Raw genomic sequence first — 18,572 nt, forward strand, 5'->3', positions numbered from 1 at the left:
CATGCTCAGCACAGAGCCAGATGCAGGGCTCAATCCCACTTATCGTGAGATCATGACCTGAGCCAAAATCAAGAGTCCCATGCAAAATGACTGAACCACCTAGGTGTCCTGACTCCTTTTCTTAGTCCCTTTTATTAATTTCTTTAGTATACTTCCACAAGTTTTTAATGCAAATATAAGCAAATAGGTATTGTATTTTATTCTTATCTTTACCCACCTTTTACATGATTCAAAAGGTAGCACCTCGTTTTATTCATTTAACACTGTAACTTGGCACTCTTTCCATATCAAACTCAATGAGATTCCTTGTCTTTCCCTTTCTCCCTTTAAAAAATAACTACATAGCATGTCAGTGTATGGATGTAACAATTCAAATAGTCTCTTATTGAAGGCAATCTATATGGTTGCTAATTTTATGCAATTGCGAACAATACTGTGATGAATAACTGAATATGTGTCATTTGCTTGTGGACAATTATTTCTGTAGGATAAATTGAATCCAGGTAATATATAATTTTGAAAGAACTTGCCAAATTGCTCACAATAGGTTAAGCTACTTTGTGGTCTCAGCAGCAACTCAGGAGCATGTTAACAGTGTGTCAGAAATATTTTGGTTTTTAATAGATTACAAATATTTAAGATATCTGGATAAAAATCATATCAATGTAATTTTAATCTGCATTTCTCTTATGATAAGGTTAAAAACCTGTCTTCAGATGTTTAGGGGCCATTCGCATTTCTTTTTCTATGAACCATCTGTACATACACTGTGCTCACTTTTTCTATTGGGTCATTATATTTTCTTCTTATAAACATCCTGAGGTATGTTTCATCTATCTTTTGACTGAGGGTATTTTTTTGTTTTGCAGGTTTGTTATTAATTATAATTTTTATATAATAAAATACATTTATCTTTTCTTCTGTGGCTTCTGAACTTTGAGTACAGGTTAGAAAACTGCCTACTTTGGGGCATCTGAGTGGCCCAGTTGGGTAAGCGCCCGACTTCAGCTCAGGTCATGATCTCACAGCTCCTGAGTTTAGCCCTGTGTATGGCTGTATGCCCTGACACCTCAGAGCCTGGAGCTTGTTTCGGATTCTGTGTCTCCCTCTCTCTTGCCTCTCTGTCGCTCATGCTCTGTCTCTCTCTCTTTCTCTCTCAAAAATAAATAAACATTAAAAAAATAAATAAATAAAAGAGAGTTGCCTACCTCAAAGCAATAAAATAATTGTTCCAAGTTTTAATCTAATGGCTTGATATATAATTATAATTATCAATATATATATTATGAAGATATTAAAATAAGATAAATAAATATAAATAATATAAATAAATGTACAAATATAAAATAAAATATAAGAACACAAATGAACTGATGTAATTAATCATTAATATCCAGTCACTAATAAAACTTCAAATAGTATATATATTTATAGCTTTGACACAAGATTTGAGAGTTTTATTTTTTTAATTTCCAAGTGAAAAGGACTCTTTGTTTCTGAATTTAAAGTTATTTTCTATTTTTCTATGTTTTGATCAGTGAATATTATCTGTACTCATTCCAGTTTTTAATATTTATTTTTTGTGTGTGCAGCTTAATAATGTTCTACTACTGATATATTTCAAATTTTTGTTTGTATCTCCTGCATTATTTTGTCCTTTAAAAGGTTTTATATTATGAGATATGTAAAGGTTAATGACTTTAATATATTCATTGTGATTTGTGTTCTTTAGACTTATAAAGTATCCTTTCTAACTGTTTATTTTCTTATGTTTAATACATTGGCTGGAACTCTGCCTCATCTGATTCAACTGAAAGTTATATCCCAATCCTTATCTTTTCTTTTCCCCCTACACTGTGTGGTTTATACTTTTCACTATTCTTTTATTTTCAGACTTTCTGAATAACTTGTTTTAGTAGGATCTGTGCATACAGCACAGAAGTAATTTCATATTTGTAGTGTGATCTGTAGTTTGTAGTCCTGTTTTTCAGTGAGTTATAGATTTTTCGGCCCGTTAAAATGGGAGATATATTTGGCTTCATTGTAGCTAATTTTAATACGAATTCTTGATTTAACAATGACTACATACATGAATTACCTATAGTCGGACTTTGAGGCAGAATGGAATGTTACTGGCCTTGGTAATGAGAGAAATAATATGGTCAATCATGTACTGGCTTATAATAAACCTTTCTGCCTGGAAGTTTTCATTCACATTTCATTGACACAAGCACATCATTGCTATATTGAAGTTGAAAGTAGGGGAAGGGGTGAACAGTCTTATCTTTGACCCGAAAGCATGAGACCAGGAATATTTGTGCATAGTTTATGATTACCACCTGAAGCTGTTTGACCTTTTGATTTGTGATTGTCAGGTGGACTATGCAGGTTATTTAGGAGGTCTTGATATGAGGACTAAAATATACAAGAGAAATATGGTCCAAATACTTTTTGACATTTTCATTATATCAGTGAGTGACTTGGATTATATTTTTTGTGTCTGTAGACAAAATATACTTTGGATATGGAGAAAATTTGAATTTCTAAAATACTTGGCTACCAGGAATAATGGTGATGATAACAACGATAGCAATGATAATACCAAGAGGAAGATAATGGTAGGAAAACTATTGCACAAGAAATGTAATTATAGTATGTCAAATGGCAGAACTTTATTTAAAGGCCAATAACATTTATTTTATGGCACTAGGAGATGATCTTTTTGGAATAACAGCTTGGAGGATCACTGACCAGAATGCCTTTCACTCCTGGTTTATGGAACAATCTGTTTCCTTGGGCTCACTTTCTTACAATATGTAATTTATGTTCCTGATTCACATTTTTCTTTCTCGTTATTATTGTAAGTACTTCTTTTGGAGTTTACTTGTTGATATTATTTTAAACACAAGAGCCATTAAAACTGTACATCTACCAAAAAAGCCTGTACATCTACAGCCTTAAAATTGTGGTAGCCTATAATAATACTTTGCGTGGTACCTTGACCACAGTAAGTGCTCAAATTGTGTTTGTTGAAAGGCTCCCTGTAAAAAGGAATTTGATGACTGAAGAGCAGTTGTGCTCTAGGTCTTTTATTACCTTCCACATAACAGATAAGAAGAACTAAAATTTCAGAGATCACAGGTGTTTGTGCCTTGTCTTCATTAATTGAAATTAGTCCTAATAAAATCCAGGGTCAGATGAGACTCATATAAGGGTACAGAAAAATATTTCTCTCTGGTGAACCTTAAAGAAACTGAGAGAAAATATCAATTTGCTATTACTGATTGAGCATTTAATATGTGCCAATAATTTTATCCTATTGATAACTTAATGAAGTAGAATTATTATTATATTTACACCCATTTTCTGATGAGAAAAGCTTCTTCACTATTCAGCTGGCAAAAGCATGGAAGTATGATTTGCACCCAGAAAGTCTAACTCCAGAACCCATTATGTGACAGACGACCTTGCCACAATTATTGGAAAAGACTCCATCATTGCATTCAAACTGCATTTTATTCCAAGATAGAAATTACAAAGCTATAAAAAAGAAACACTGTGGGGGAATAAGGACCTTAATGTTCACTTTGTAGGTCTGAATATATCAAGCTAGCTCTCTGTTTTTTTCCTGTGTTTAATATGCAATAATATCTCAGTGCTACCTTAACTATGTACCAAATACTAAGCTCCTGATAACTAAGAGCCTGATTAGTTTAAGGGAATATCATACTTTTTTACTCACTGAGACTCTAATCTAGTAAATCGATAAAATCTTTTATTACTTACAAACTACTACAGTTGAAAAGATTATATCCACTTTATTGCAGATATAAACACTTAGGAACTATTCTCAGCTATCATAAACTATTAAAAATCATGAGTCAATTTAATCTTATTATTCTTGTCATGCCAGAAAAGAGTTAATTTTTGCACATGGTATGAGGTAGGGGTCCAACTGTATTCTTTTGCATGTGGCTGTCTTGTCCCAGCACCATTTGTTGAAGACTGTTCTTTTCCCATTGAGTAGTCTTGATACCTTTGTCAACAATCGGTTTACCATAGGTGCTTGCGTGTATTTCTCGATTTTCGATTCTGTTCTATTGATCTGTATGCCTGTCTTTATGCTAGTACCACACTGTCTGATTACTGTTGCATTATAAGTCTTGAAATTGGGAAGTACATATCCCTCCTTCTTTATTCTCTTTTTTTCTTTTTAGGACTATTTTGGCTCTTCTGGGATCCTTGCAATTTCATATGAACTTTAGAATCTGTTAATTTTAAAACACAAATCAGCTGGGATTTTCATAGGAATTGCACTAAATCTGTATATCAGTTTGGGGTCTGTTGCCTTCTTAACAATGTTGAGTGTTCTGATCCATGAACATGAATTACTTTCCCATTTATTTAGATCTTTGTTACTTTATTGCAACAATGTATTATAGTATTCAGAAGTAAGTTTTGAGCTTCTTTGGTTATATTTATTCTACTCTATTCCTTTTGATGTTATTGCAAACGGAATTTTTATTTTCAGATTGTCTATTGCAAATGTGTAGAAATACAGTTGGTTTTTGCATATTGATATTATATTCTGCAAACTTACTGAACTCACTTATTCTAATAGTTTTTTTTAGTGGATTCTTTAGGATTTTCTCTATGTAAGATCACGCCATCTTTGAATAGTTGTTGTTTTACTTCTTCCTTTGCAATCAGCATGACTTTTGTGTTTGACCTGTGGGAACTTCCTGTATAATGTTAAATAAAGGTGGCAAGACTGGTTACCTTGTCTTGTGCCTGATCTTCGAGATAAGCATTCAGTCTTTCACTATTAAGTATGAGGTAAACTATGAGTTTTTTTCTAGATGCCCTTTATCATGTTGAGGAAGCTCCCTTCTATTCCAAGTCTGTGTAGTGTTTTTATCATCAGAGGACATTGGATTTTGTCAAATCCTTTTTCTCTGTCTATTGAGATGATTGTGTGATTTTAAAAATTCTATTACTATTATATATTACATTAATTGATTTTCAGATGTTACACCAGCCTGATATGCTGGGATAAATTTCACTTGACCATAATGTATAATTCTTCTCCTATGTTGTTGAATTCAGTTTGCTAGCATCTTATTGAGGATTTTGCATCTATATTCATAAGAAACATTGGCCTGTAGTTTCTTTTCTTGTGTAGTTTTCTTTCCTCCTCCTCCTCCTCCTCCTCCTCCTCTTCTTCTTCCTCCTCCTCCTCCTCCCCCCTCTCCTCCTCTGCTTTCTTTGCCTAATTTTAGTATCAGGGTAATCCCTTATAAAATGAGTTGGGAAGTACTAACTCCTCTTCTAGGTTTTGAAAGAATTTGTGAAGAATTGGTATTCACTCTCCTTTGAATATGTGGTAGAAATCAATAGTGAAGCCATATTGGCTTGGGCTTCTTTGTTAAATTATGGATTCAGTCTTTTATTCACTTTTTATATAGATCTATTCAGATTGTCTATTTCTTCTTGAGTCAGTTTCAGTAGTTTATGTCTTTCTAAGATTTTCTCCCTTTCTTCTAAGTAATCTAATTTGTTGGTGTGCAACTGTTCATAGTATTCCTTCATAATCCTTTTTATTTATATAAGGCTTGTTTTATTTATGTAAAGTTGGTATTTATATGATGTCTGCTCATTCATTTCTGATTCTAGTAATTTGAATCTTTTCCTCTTTTCCTTTTGGTCAAACTAGTAAAGGTTACTTATTTTTTTTGTTGTTGTTGATCTTTTCAAGGAGACTGATTTTCTGTTGTCTGTTTCATTAATTTCCACTACAATCTTTTAACTTTTCTCCTGCCTCCTTTAGGTTTAGTTTGCTCTTTTCCCTCCCCCTCAATATCTGAAGGTAGAAGTTCATATTTTTGATTTGAGACATTTGTTTCTTTTTAAAATTTTTTATTAAAAGCATTTTTAAAATGTTTACTTATTTTTGAGAGAGAAAGAGTGAGAGAGAGAGAGAGAGTGGGTGAGGGGCAGAGAGAGAGGGAGACACAGAATACAAAGCAGGCTCCAGGCTCTGAGCTGTCAGAACAGAGCCTGACGTGGGGCTCAAACCCACAAACCATGAGATCATGACCTGAGCTGAAGTCTGAGACTTAACTAAGTCACCCAGGCGCCCCTGTTTTTTCTTTAAATACAGGCATTTACAGCTATAAAGAATCACTCTAAGAATTCCTTTAGCTGCATCCCATAAGTTTTGATATATAATATCTTTATTTTCATTCATCACAGAGTATTTTCAGGTTTACTTTTTAATTTCTTCTTTGACCCATTGGTTGTTTAAGAATGGGTTTTGTGATTTCCATATACTTATGTTTCCTTAATTTTTCTGTTTTGGTATCTAATTTTATTACATTATTATTTTTATTGTTTATTTATTTATTTTGAGAGAGAGAACATGGGCCAGGGAGGGGCAGAGAGAGAGGGAGAGAGAGAATCTCAAGCAGGCTCCATGCTGTCAGCACAGAACTCAACGTGGGGCTCAAACCCATGAACCGTGAGATCATGACCGAAGATGAAATGATGCTCAACTGACTGAGCCACCCAGGCACACCTTGATTTCTAACTTTCATTGTGTTCAGAACACGTGTTTAGTATTATTTCTATTCTTTTAAATTTATTGAAGTTTGTTTTGTGACATAAGCATATGGTCTATTCTGGAGAATGTCTCATGTGCACTTGAGAAAACTATATATTCTGTTGTTGGATATATAGATGTTTGTTAGATCTAGTTGTTTTATAGTGTTGTTCAAATCTATTTTCTTGCAGATTTTCTCCTTAGTTGTTTTTATTATTATGGAAAGCAGGATATTGAAGTCTTCAACTATTATTATTGAGTTGTATATTTCTCTCTTCATTTGTGTCAGTATTTTGCCTTATATATTTTGGCACTTTGTGATTAGGTGCATATACATTAGTAATTGGCATATATTCCTCATAGATGGACCCTTTTATCATTATAAAATCTCTCTCTTTATCTCTAGTAACATTTGTAGAAGTCTATTTTATTTAGTATTATTGTAGAGCTACTCCAGCTTTCCTCTGGGTTGCCCTTTGCATGATGTATCTTTTTCCATCATTTTATTTTTAATCTACTTGTGTCTTTGAATTTAAAGTGTTGTGTGGACAACATAGAGTTGAATAATATTTTTAAATCCAGTCTGACGGTCTCTGCTTTTTGATGGGCTTGTTTAATCCAGTTACATTCAGTGTTATTATTGTTATGTTGCATTTATGTTTGCTGTTTAAAATTTTGTTTTCTATGTGTCTCATGTCTTTTTTGTTCTTTTATTTCTCCTTTACTGATCTTTTCTGCAGTGAGTAAATATTTTCTCATGTAACATTTCAGCCTCATTATTGATTTTGTCACTATACTTTCTGAGTATAAGTGACATATCACTTTAGTGATAGCTCTGGGGTTTGCCATATATGTTTTTTGACTCATCAGAATCAGCTTCAGATTATGCTAGCTTAATTCCAGAAGTATACAGAAAATACTACCTCTATATAAATCTATTCATTTTGTCTCCTTTTTGTGGTATTATTGTTATACATGTTATGTCTATTAAAATTATAAATCCCAAAATGCTACTTTAGTTAGCATCTGTAGTTATTCCCTTACCCTATTAGATATTTGCTTTCTCCTACATCCTCTGTGCTATTAGTAGAAAATATATACAGGGGCACCTGGGTGGCTCAGTCAGTTAAGCACCCAACTCTTGACTTTGGCTCAGGTCATGATCTCATGGTTCGTGAGTTCAAGCCCTGCATTGGGCTCTGCGCTGATAGTGCAGAGCCTGTTTGGGATTCTGTCTCCCTCTCTCTCTCTGCCCCTCCCCTGCTCTGCTTGCTCTCTCTCTCTCTCTCTCTCAAAACAAATAAAAATAAACTTAAAAAATTTTTAAAAATATATATTATATATAAACAAGTATAAATTACATGTGTATAAAGAACTGGTTGTTAACTCAGTTAAGAGAGGAAAGGAGAAGGAAAAAGAAGAAAAGAGAAAGAAAAGAAGAAAGTTAAAAAAAATATGCAGGAGTAGTGTTTTTTATTATTATATAATTACCTGTACTGGTACTCTTCGTTTGTATAAATGTGAATTACCATCCAGGATTGCTTGCTTTCATCAAGGCATTTCTGCTAGAAACACATATTCTGTTTTTTTTTTTTTTTAATATGGAAAATCTTCATTTCACTTTTATTTGAGAATAATCGTTTTGCCAGATACAGAATTCTTAGTTGACTTTTCTTCTTTGAACACTGAATATGTTACCCACTGCCTTCTGATTCCTGCTGAGATTTTAGCTGTTAATCATATTGGAGTGTCATTTAAGTGATGTGTTATTTTTTTCTCTTGCTGCTTTTAAGATTTTTTCTTTGTCTTTGACTGTGAGCATTTTTAGCAGGGTGTGTCCGTGGATCTCTTTGTGTTTCTACTTGGAGTCTGTTGAGCTTTCTGGAAATGTAGGCTATACTTTTGCAATAATACTGAGAAGTTTTTAGCCATTATTTTTTGAATACTTTTTTCTCATTTTTTTCTCTCCTTTCCTTATATTCTTATTATACATATTTTAATGTTCTTAATATTGTCCCACATTTCTCTGAGACTCTATTCATTTATCTTCATTTTTTTCCCTTTCTAGTTGGGCTTGCATAATTTCTATCAACCTATTTTCAAGTTTGTTAATTCTTTCTTCTGCCATTTCATATCTGTTGTTGAGCCCCAGTGAATTTGTTTATATCAGTTATTATACTTTTTAGCTCCATAATTTCCATTTGGTTATTTTATTTTTTATAATTTCAGTCTCTTTATTGGTATTCTTTCTTTGATGCAACATTGTTATCATACCTTTCATTTCACTAATCATACTTTCTTTTTGTTTTGTGAACAAATTTACAATGGCTCCTTACAAATCTTTTTTCTGTTAAATCTGACATCTGGTCACCCTCACAAGTAGTTTTGCCCCTCCTCCCCTTCCAGTGTATGGCTCATATTTCTGTTTGTTTGTTTGTTTCTTTGCGTGAGTCATAATTCCTTTTTGGAAACTGAACACTTTAAATAACACATTGTAGCAATTCTAGGTATCCTCCCTCTCCTCCTCCATTTCAGGGCAGATATTGTTATTTACTTGTTCATATGTTTAGTAAGTGGCAGGATTATATTAGTGAAGTCTATTGCCCTACCTCCCTATTTTAAACGTCTGAGATTGCTTTTCAAAGAGGCATAGGTTTGGATATGCCTACAATCACCCTACATAACAATGGGACTGGTAGAACTCTCTTCCATTCTTTTTTGGGCCACACCCACCTATTAAACTCCACTGATTTCCAGTTGATTGCTTTGTTTTCAACAATACCCTGGGATACACATTCCTCTACAAACTAACAGATCAAATTGTGACTCTTTCAATGGCTGGAATAGTTTCTGAGGTTGGTGTTTGATATTTGTTGTGACTGCAGAAGGATTTTTCCCAGCTGTCTTATTTCCCAGTTATCTCCTGTGAGATAGCATCTACAGTCTAGGCTGTATCTTCATGAATCTCCTCATATTTGAATATTCTTTCACCATGTTGACCTTAAAAATAAAACCGGGGCACCTGGGTGGCTCAGTAAGTTAAGTGACTGGCTCTTGGTTTCAGCTCAGATCATGATCTTACAGTTGGTGAGTTGAATCCTGCATCCCGCTGTGCACTGACAGCATGGAGTCTGCTTGGGATTCTCTGTCTCCCTCTCTCTCTGCCCCTTCTCCACTTGCCCTCTATCTCTCTTTCAAAATAAATAAATAAACATTAAAAAAAAAAAAACCCAGCCAGTCATTTTACCAGCAAAATGGCTTTCTTCGGGAATAGTAGAGGAATTATAATTATAGACATGCCAGCCATGGAAAAACTTAGGCAAGTTTGGAGAACAAGGGGAGGAATGCTCTTTTATAGAGCAAAGAGGAGTTAAGAGAGGCTATCATAAAGGAAAGTCCATTGGAGTAAACTAGGAGTTCAAAGTGTAGTGGCTTTTTATTGGCTGAGTTGTGTTAGTGGTAGTCTCTCATTGGCTGGGCTGTTGCTGGGCAAGGAGAAAAATCTTCCTCCTCCTGGGTAGTAAAGTATAGGCTTCTCCCTGTTTGGAATACAAAGTATGCCTCTTTCCATAGTTTCTATAAAATGCTATGAAGAGTGGTATGGCATAAGAGCTCCCCCTTCTGGCTTCCCATCTCCATTTTAAATGAGGTTTATTTTATTCATTTTCATAACCACAACCTTCAATAATCTTGAGAGCACCCTCAGGTTTAAACTTCTTCATGTTCAGTTGCAAATGAAGCCAGTTCCTCTGGGAAGAGATCAGCAGCCATCTGTTTTACAGTCTGTTCTTCCTCCAGGCAAAATCTCTGAGTCAGAGCTCTGGAGCTGGTAGCGCGAATTGTGGCAAGTGTTTCTCTGAGTGACACCCCTGCTCTTGGAGCTGAGTGCTTGCTGTGTGTTGGGGAGTGCAGGCAGCATAGAGATGCAAATAGAGAAAATGGAAAGCAAGGGGGAACTCTGTGGCATTGGATTAGAATTACAAATAGCAGGGTAAACATCATATATACATATATGTAATACAAACGCACACACACACACACACACACACACACACATACACACACATCCCTGTACATGCAAGTTCATTCGTTGGTTTTTCTGGTACTCTTCTGTTTTAGGAACCTCGGTGAGGTAGAAGAGCTCCTGTGTAGGTGTAATAGTTGGGCCAATAATATGTGGCTGATTTACTTGATGTATTTTGCATTAAACAGAGACAAAGTCTCATTCCTTGCCATAAGGTGGTTTTTGCAAACATATTCCCTTAAGTGTACAGAAGACCAGATAAAAAGCATGAAATTAGCTTTTATTAGAGTAAAAACTATATCCTCTCCCTGATAACTTTTTCAAAGATCAAGTTAATATAGTTCAAAGTTAAATATAAATGGAATCTTGGAGAGGTTGTTAGATTTTTATGGATACAGAATTTTCTTTTTGTGTAGGGTTGGCGATTTGCATGAATCCCAATTTGACATATGTTTTTCACTACACATTAATGAACTGTTCACACTCTATGTGGCAGAAAGCAGTGGAAAATAGAAAGTAAATGACATTAAAATGAAGTTTTTAATCTATGGTGGGTATAGATTTGCATTATTGTCCTTGTATGGAATATGAAGGTTACTGCTTCCTCCTATCTGACAAATTTTCACATACCTGAGAGAGGGAGAAAGAGAGAGGTAGAAGGAGTATCAAACTAAGTAAAAAAAAATTTGCATAAAATTTTGAGGCAATAAAGGGAACTTAAAAATCTAATTACTTTTTTAATGATATGGTTTATGTAAAACAGGTGCTTCAAAATGATATGATACATAATGAATATTCATATTATTTAATTTCATTTTTTTTATTTAATTTTTTTTGCAAGTTGGAAAACAGTTTAATGACCACTCACTAAAATTCATAAGAGAACCTTAAATGTTTACAGGGTAAACTTTTACACTACACTTGCTATCACCGTGTTTTACATAGTAGAGTATAGCAAGTCAAAAGTTTCTGGTTGTTTCATCTAATTAAAACCAGAAGGAAGAAATAACCTAAGTTATAGCAACTTCATGCTTCATTATGAACCCATCAAAGCTCTCTTGGAAAGGTTTTCTCTCTGAAAGCAGCTTCCCTGTCTAAAGATGCCTAAGGTCCATGTATCTTTCTTCTTCCAAATAGCCAAGAGATGGTTAAATACTTTAAAATGCCCAAAGGGGGGCACCTGGGTGGCTCCGTCAGTTAAGCATCCGACCTCGGCTCAAGTCATGATATCGTGGTCCGTGAGTTCAAGCCCCGCGTCGGGCTCTGTGCTGACAGCTCAGAGCCTGGAGCCTGTTTCAGATTCTGTGTCTCCCTCTCTCTCTGCCCCTCCCCTGTTCATGCTCTGTCTCCCTCTGTCTCAAAAATAAATACACATTAAAAAAAATTAAAAAAATAAAGTAAAATCCCCAAAGAGGTCCCAATATTTAGTCAAGGCAAGTATGAAACAGGGCACATGCTTTTTAGATGTGATGAATATCAGAGTTCTGAGAAAGACATTAAAGCCATCATCGAATCCTTGGAGGACTGAGATATTCGAGCAGCAGTGCAAAAGTCTCAGGCAATAGGAAGAAGTCTGGCACCCGTACTTCTTCCTTCAGTACCAGGCCCTTCTAGGCTTTGTGGTCTAGAAGATGATTTCTGTGTGCTTTGAGTTGGGGATCTGCCCCTTTGACTTTAACCTCTGAACGGTGTCCCTCATATGTTTGAGTTGTAGTTGGTGGCATTTCTCCCCACTTGCCCCACACATCCAGTACTGCTTCTATCATCTCCCCCAGAGAAAACCCTGGAAACACCATTTACAGCAATCCCAACATTCTGAGACACAGGAGGTGCCACATGACAGACTGGATCAGCCCTTGAATGGCTGCCTTAGGGAAACCTGACTGGTGATATGCTTTATAACTGTTCAGCTGCTTCTCAGAAAAAGAAGAAACCAGATCTGCATCTTTTGAATCTCTTCGTCCACTTTTGGCTTCTTCTCTTCTTTTCTTCGGTGTCTATTTTCATTTCTTTGGCTGCAGGAGTAAGTAATGATGAGTCCTCCTTTCCAGTTGCTCTTCAATCTGAGATGTCCTGACTTTTGAGCTTGCAGCTTTGGCCATGTCTTCTCTCTAGTCCCCATCTCCATCCCTGTCAGTTTCCTCCGGGAACGTCTCTATATCGGTGATCCTGGGGGCCCTGGGAGCAGTGCCGTTTTCATCTGACTCCCCTGTCTCTCCACTTTTATCCACGGTGACTCACAGGCATTATCACAGCGGCAAGAAAAAATGGAGAGATCACAATCCTGTCAGACTCTGGAGCTCTGGGTGCAGGCGGCCTCCTAATTTTAAATAACAAATAATCGGGGCACCTGGGTGCCACAGTCGGTTGAGCAGCTGACTTCAGCTCAGGTCATGATCTCACAGTTCCTGGGTTCGAGCCCCGTGTCAGGCTCTGTGCTGACAGGTCAGAGCCTGGAGCCTCCTTTGGATTCTGTGTCTCCCTCTCTCTCTGTCCCTCCCCCACTTGTCCTGTGTCTCTCTCTCCCACAAATAAACATTAAAAAAATTAAAAAAAATAACAATCTACATGGTATGCTAATCACATGGAAGATGTAAACATATCACAGTTGTTCTTGAGGAATTTATCAGTGCTCAGATAGATATCTCTTCATATTAAAAGAAAAATAATAAGTAAAAATAATTATTTTTAAAACTTACCTACCATGTTCATTGATGGAAAGAATTAAGTTGCTCATCATACTCTTGAAGTATTTTGGGCTTATATTTGGAGTAGCAAATTTCTGTCCAAAGGAAGACTCTGGAGGCCTATGAAGTATCAGAGAAGAAAAACAAGGTTGTTCAGTAGAAATATTTCCATCATTAAACTGTTCAAAATGTCAGTTAAAATCCAGTTATTATTTCTGAAACTGGAAGCATACAGTGTGGCAAATTCCCCATAGTACATATTCTAAATTTTGCCATTCAGGTGGAACTTTTTCAACACCCACATTTTGTGCTTTCCTTCCTTCCTTTTTCTGACTTCATTCCCTTTTATTTCTATTGGTAGCTCTTAGATTGATCCTCCCTGCTTTGAATAATTCACCATCTAAATAAAAGTAACAACATCAAAGCATCCCAGACTTAATACACTCCATTCCGTCTTGGGCTCCCGCGGGTTGATCTGAAGGAGCCTGAAGAATTAATCACCCAGGATAAGAGCCTCAAGGTTTTCATACATTTAATGCTCAAGTCACTTTCAGGAAAAAAAAAAAAATTCTCTTTCCCTTTTGTTTTTGTGTTTAGTTTTCTAAACACTGTCATTCTGTTTCCACTTCAGCTCCAGATCCCCGGGACGTCTTGGCACCAAACACATGTAAAACAAATAAACACCTTCTTGCACACTCTAACAAGTGTAGCAATTAGTCGCTGAGCACAGCTTGCTCTCCACCGCGGCAACTCATTTGGTGCTGGTTGTTATTGTAGGAGAACAACTTTGAATCAGCAACATTTGTTTGATTCTGCAGTGTTCACCCCTGTCTGCGTGGCGACTTCTGTACATCCTTTTCAAATCGCAAGTTCTACACCCCTATGAAATGAGCTGCCACCCAGCATACAGCACTTAACCTCCTGTATGTCACCTTGTCACACCCTCATGGAATTTTCAGCAGTGGGTGATCCTCACTCCATATGGACTGTAATAACTACTTGCTGTGGTGTGAATTACAGATGATCTCAGTTGAGTATTTTTTCCCTTTTTGTTATATGATAGTATTGGCTTAAAATAGTATTAATAATCTTTGGTATATATTTATGAACAGCCTGTATTCCAAGATACAAAATGTTATTTGTAAGTGCCCAAGTGGTCTCTTTAGTACATAAGTGAGAAAACAACTTGCTTTCATTTTATGTATGCCACAGAGAGGCTAAAGATTTTCTTTGAGTTGATGCAGAACTTGGAAGGTTGAGGGGCGCCTGGGTGGCTCGGTCGGTTAAGCGTCCGACTTCAGCTCAGGTCATGATCTCACGGTCCGTGAGTTCAAGCCCCGCGTCGGGCTCTGTGCTGACAGCTCGGAGCCTGGAGCCTGTTTTAGATTCTGTGTCTCTCTCTCTCTCTGCCCCTCCCCTGTTCATGCTCTGTCTCTCTGTCTCAATAAATAAATAAATAAATAAATAAATAAATAAATAAACAAACATTAAAAAAAATTAAAAAAAAAAGAAATTGGAAGGTTGAACATAAAGTCCCTGTCTGTGGCATTATTTGATATAATATCCTACAATCCCAAATGATTTTATTTCAGAACTGATGGATTCTTTTGTGGGGGAGGGGTTAAAGCATGTTAACATATGTTTTTTATCCTGAAATACAGTGTTGTAAGTTATGGAACAGACTAGTATTATTTGGAAACTGGATCAAATGTTTCTAGCTACAAAAAATTGAATTGCTATTGAACTTTGTGTCAGGGTGCTAACTTCTACCTTTTTTCAACATTATGAGTCAAATTCCCTAGACCTCTTCTTCAGTAATGCAGGGTACATGTGAACAAATAAACAAAATTAATAAACATTCACTAGGTTTTAGCCCCAGCTCTGTGGCTAAGTGTGTAGCTTTGGGTAAGCTGAGCAACCTCTGGGATTCAAGACTTCATCAATTATACCGAACGGTTCAATGAAGTAGTTTTCTAAAGCCCTTTATGGTTCTCAAATGTACTATTTTTATTCCTACCAACTAACTCTTGCATTAGGAGGATTTGATTTTAAGTGACATCATACAGAACTCTGCTTGATTCTTCTGTGTAAAATATGAAGAAATAGAACTATTTACATCTAACTACTGATTATAACTCTACTTATGTGCTAGTCATTGTGCTGAAAGCTAGATGCAGTGAGTGCAATAAAAAGACACTGGCAGCCCCACCCCCAGAGAGATTGGGGCCCAGTGTATGACAGATAAGCAAGCAATCAGGAAAATGATTATAGATTGTGGTAGGTGGCAAGAAGGCAGTAGAGAGCTGAGACTGAGAACAGTGGGTATAGGAAGGAGATACTTTACCTAAGGTAATCAGGGATAGCTTTGCAGGTTTTGGTGTCTTTAGAAATTTTGGTTGCAAGAAAAACCACACCAAGTATACTTGCTCCCTTTGAGAGGAGAAGATAATGGTGTGGGGGGAATATGAGCTGTGATTTCAGAGAAGGTGAATGGAAATGTGCTGGTGCCTTGAGCTCACAGTGTGTTTTGGACAGAGCCTCTTAGTTCTTCTGGACTTGTTTCCCTGTCTGTTCCAGTGCTTATAGGGGCACTCACTAACCAAACTGGTAAGAAATACCGTAGCTGCAAAAACTCTCAGAAAAGTTGCCAACTCTCAAATGAGTGATGAGTTGTTTTTTTTTTTTTTTTAACATATCAGTGAGAGAAAGATTTAAAAATCATCGAACACCTTTCCCTCAATTCTTAATTTTAGCAAGAAGCAAGAAAAGCCATGAGGTAGACAGGCACAGTTGAAAGGCCAAGCAGGAATTCAGAAAAGTAGGCTGGTGAATGAAGACTGGTTTGCTGTGCAAAATGCGATAGCCACAGTTTGCTTCCTCCTTTAGTCCCATTTCTACCACTATATCCACATAGTGTTCCTTCTCCAGTGTAAGGGATTTTTGCTATTTTATCCCGTAAGTTTTGAATAAGGCTTTCTTGTAATTTCCTTATTGCAATGAGCTGGAGTTTAAGTAGATCGTAATGCTGGAAATCTTTCTGTATTAACATTGCAAAGGCTGTCAATATCACTTGTGAAATAGTCATGGAATGGACAGCCTTTCAATTGGAATGACAAATTCAGAAACAGCTATTTGGAGTGTTCATTTCCCAGTGTGACAATTTATCATCAATACCATCTCTTAGGTTTCTTATGTTACAAACTTCATCAAGTTTTCTTAGTTGCTAGACCAATAAGAGAAGCTTCTTTATTATCCATTTACAATATAAAGGAGAATCCCATTTTGCCCACTTTCTTTAAAATGTTACTATCAAAATGCCAAGCCAAGTGTTTAGTGCTGATAGGGCTGCATTTGATAACAGCATTAGCAGATCCTTGGTGGTTCTGCATATATAGCAAAAGCTACAGAGTCCCTTGACAAGGCTTATCCAGTTGAGCCTATGGTATCTCTAGGATGTCTGCATCTATAAATATATAAGCCAGGCTTAGGCTTTTAAAGACGCTGATTAAGAACCACAGAGTGGTTTCTGTTGCCATGCGATAGAAAGTTGTGGAAATCTACAAACTTGTGGGAAAATATAATGGAGCAAGTTGTTCCCCCAAAGGTTTCCATTCTGGTAGGTTAAACATTCTCTAGGGGCACCTGGGTGGCTCAGTCGGTTAAGCGTCTGACTTCTGACCAGGTCATGGTCTCATGGAGCCACGCGTCAGGCTCTGTGCTGACAGCTCGGGGCCTAGAGCCTGCTTCAGATTCTGTGTCTCTGTCTCTCTTTGCCCCTCCCCCCACTCACACTCTCTGTCTCTCTCAAACATAAATAAGCATTAAAAAAATTCTCTAAACACACACTAGTATTTCAGAGTGCTGTGTTGTTAGGCAGCGTTCTCTGGCTGAGGATGTTGGATGAATACCGATCAAATGCCGTGCAGAGAGACTGCATGACAAATACCTGATTTCAAAGATGGTAGAAAATTTTAAAGCCTGCATACAACAGTTATAGGTAGAAGAGCTCATTTTATTGGTTGTGGGTATTTATCCATTATGGTAATCACAGTCTATACGTTTGCAGTCAATTGTATCATTAGTGATACCTTCCCCCATTCATCCTTCCTCTTTATTCTCAGCACATTCTTTGATAATGTTCTTTTGCCATCAAGAGGTTAAAAAAGCGATTCAACTAAATTATTTGAGACCTGAAAAAATATGATATACACTTTCTAAAGCATCCTTGGGAGATTTTAACAGTTGTTGATTTCTTTAAAAAAATACCTGTTACACACTGATGAAAATTCTAGCTCCATATATTACTATAGAATATCTTTAAAAGACTGGTGAGAAGAGAAGCAAAAGATTAGTCAACCATGTAACCATGTACAAACATTTCTTTGTTTCCAAAAATTTATTTCATTTTTTTTGTGACAAATATTTCCCTTTCTAGAGAAAGCTAGGATTTTGTAATTTCTTGGAGTGTGCATGGGAAAGGAAAGAGGTTGAAGAGACATTTGAAATAAAATATGTATCAGAACTTTTCTAAATTTTAAGAAATTTAAACAAAACCAGTACACACATGCTTGCATATTTATATGTTCTAGTCTTTGTAAAGAACTAGAAGAGACCATTGTCTTGAGGCTTTCTTAAGTGGACTCTCTTCAGAGCTTTGAAAGATGTGTATTTGAACTCCACTCTTCAGCACATGGTTAATCTGCAAACCATTGGGATTCAATCTTAGGGATGATCAGAACTTTACATGATTCATCTTTAACTGGCCTTAAAATAAAATAGTCCCTTAAATAACAATAGTTATATTCTATCTCTTCTGTTTTTGACAGGGAATGTGTATTGATAACTCAAGTGATTTATCTTTCTTTTTTAAAAATTTTATTCCACTATAGTTAACATACAGTGTAATATTAGTTTCAGATGTAATATAGTAATTCAACAATTCTGTTTATTACTTATTGCTAATTGTGATAAGTGTACTCATTAATGCCCTTCACCTATTTCACCCACCTTGCTCCTCTCTGGTAACCGTTAGTTTGTTCTCTATAGTTAAGAGTCTGTTTCTTAGTTTGTCTCACTCTCTCTCTTTTTACCTTTGGTCATTTGTTTTGTTTTTTAAATTCCACATATGAATGAAATCATATGGTATTTGTCTTTCTCTGACTTATTTCACTTAGCATTATACTCTCTTTTTAATGGTTGAGTAACCTTCACATATATATCACATATTCTTTATCCATTCATCTATCAATGGACATTTGGTTGC

At 36.0% G+C, this 18,572-nt stretch overlaps 1 pseudogene; it reads right to left on the reverse strand.

Annotated features, from left to right (window-relative positions):
* Positions 1-12,246: 12,246 nt before the first annotated feature.
* The window catches only part of LOC102955607, a 96,454-nt pseudogene continuing 90,128 nt past the window's right edge, over positions 12,247-18,572 (reverse strand).

The sequence above is a fragment of the Panthera tigris genome, chromosome D4 (genome assembly GCF_018350195.1).
Source record: "Panthera tigris isolate Pti1 chromosome D4, P.tigris_Pti1_mat1.1, whole genome shotgun sequence".
NCBI lineage: Eukaryota > Metazoa > Chordata > Mammalia > Carnivora > Felidae > Panthera > Panthera tigris.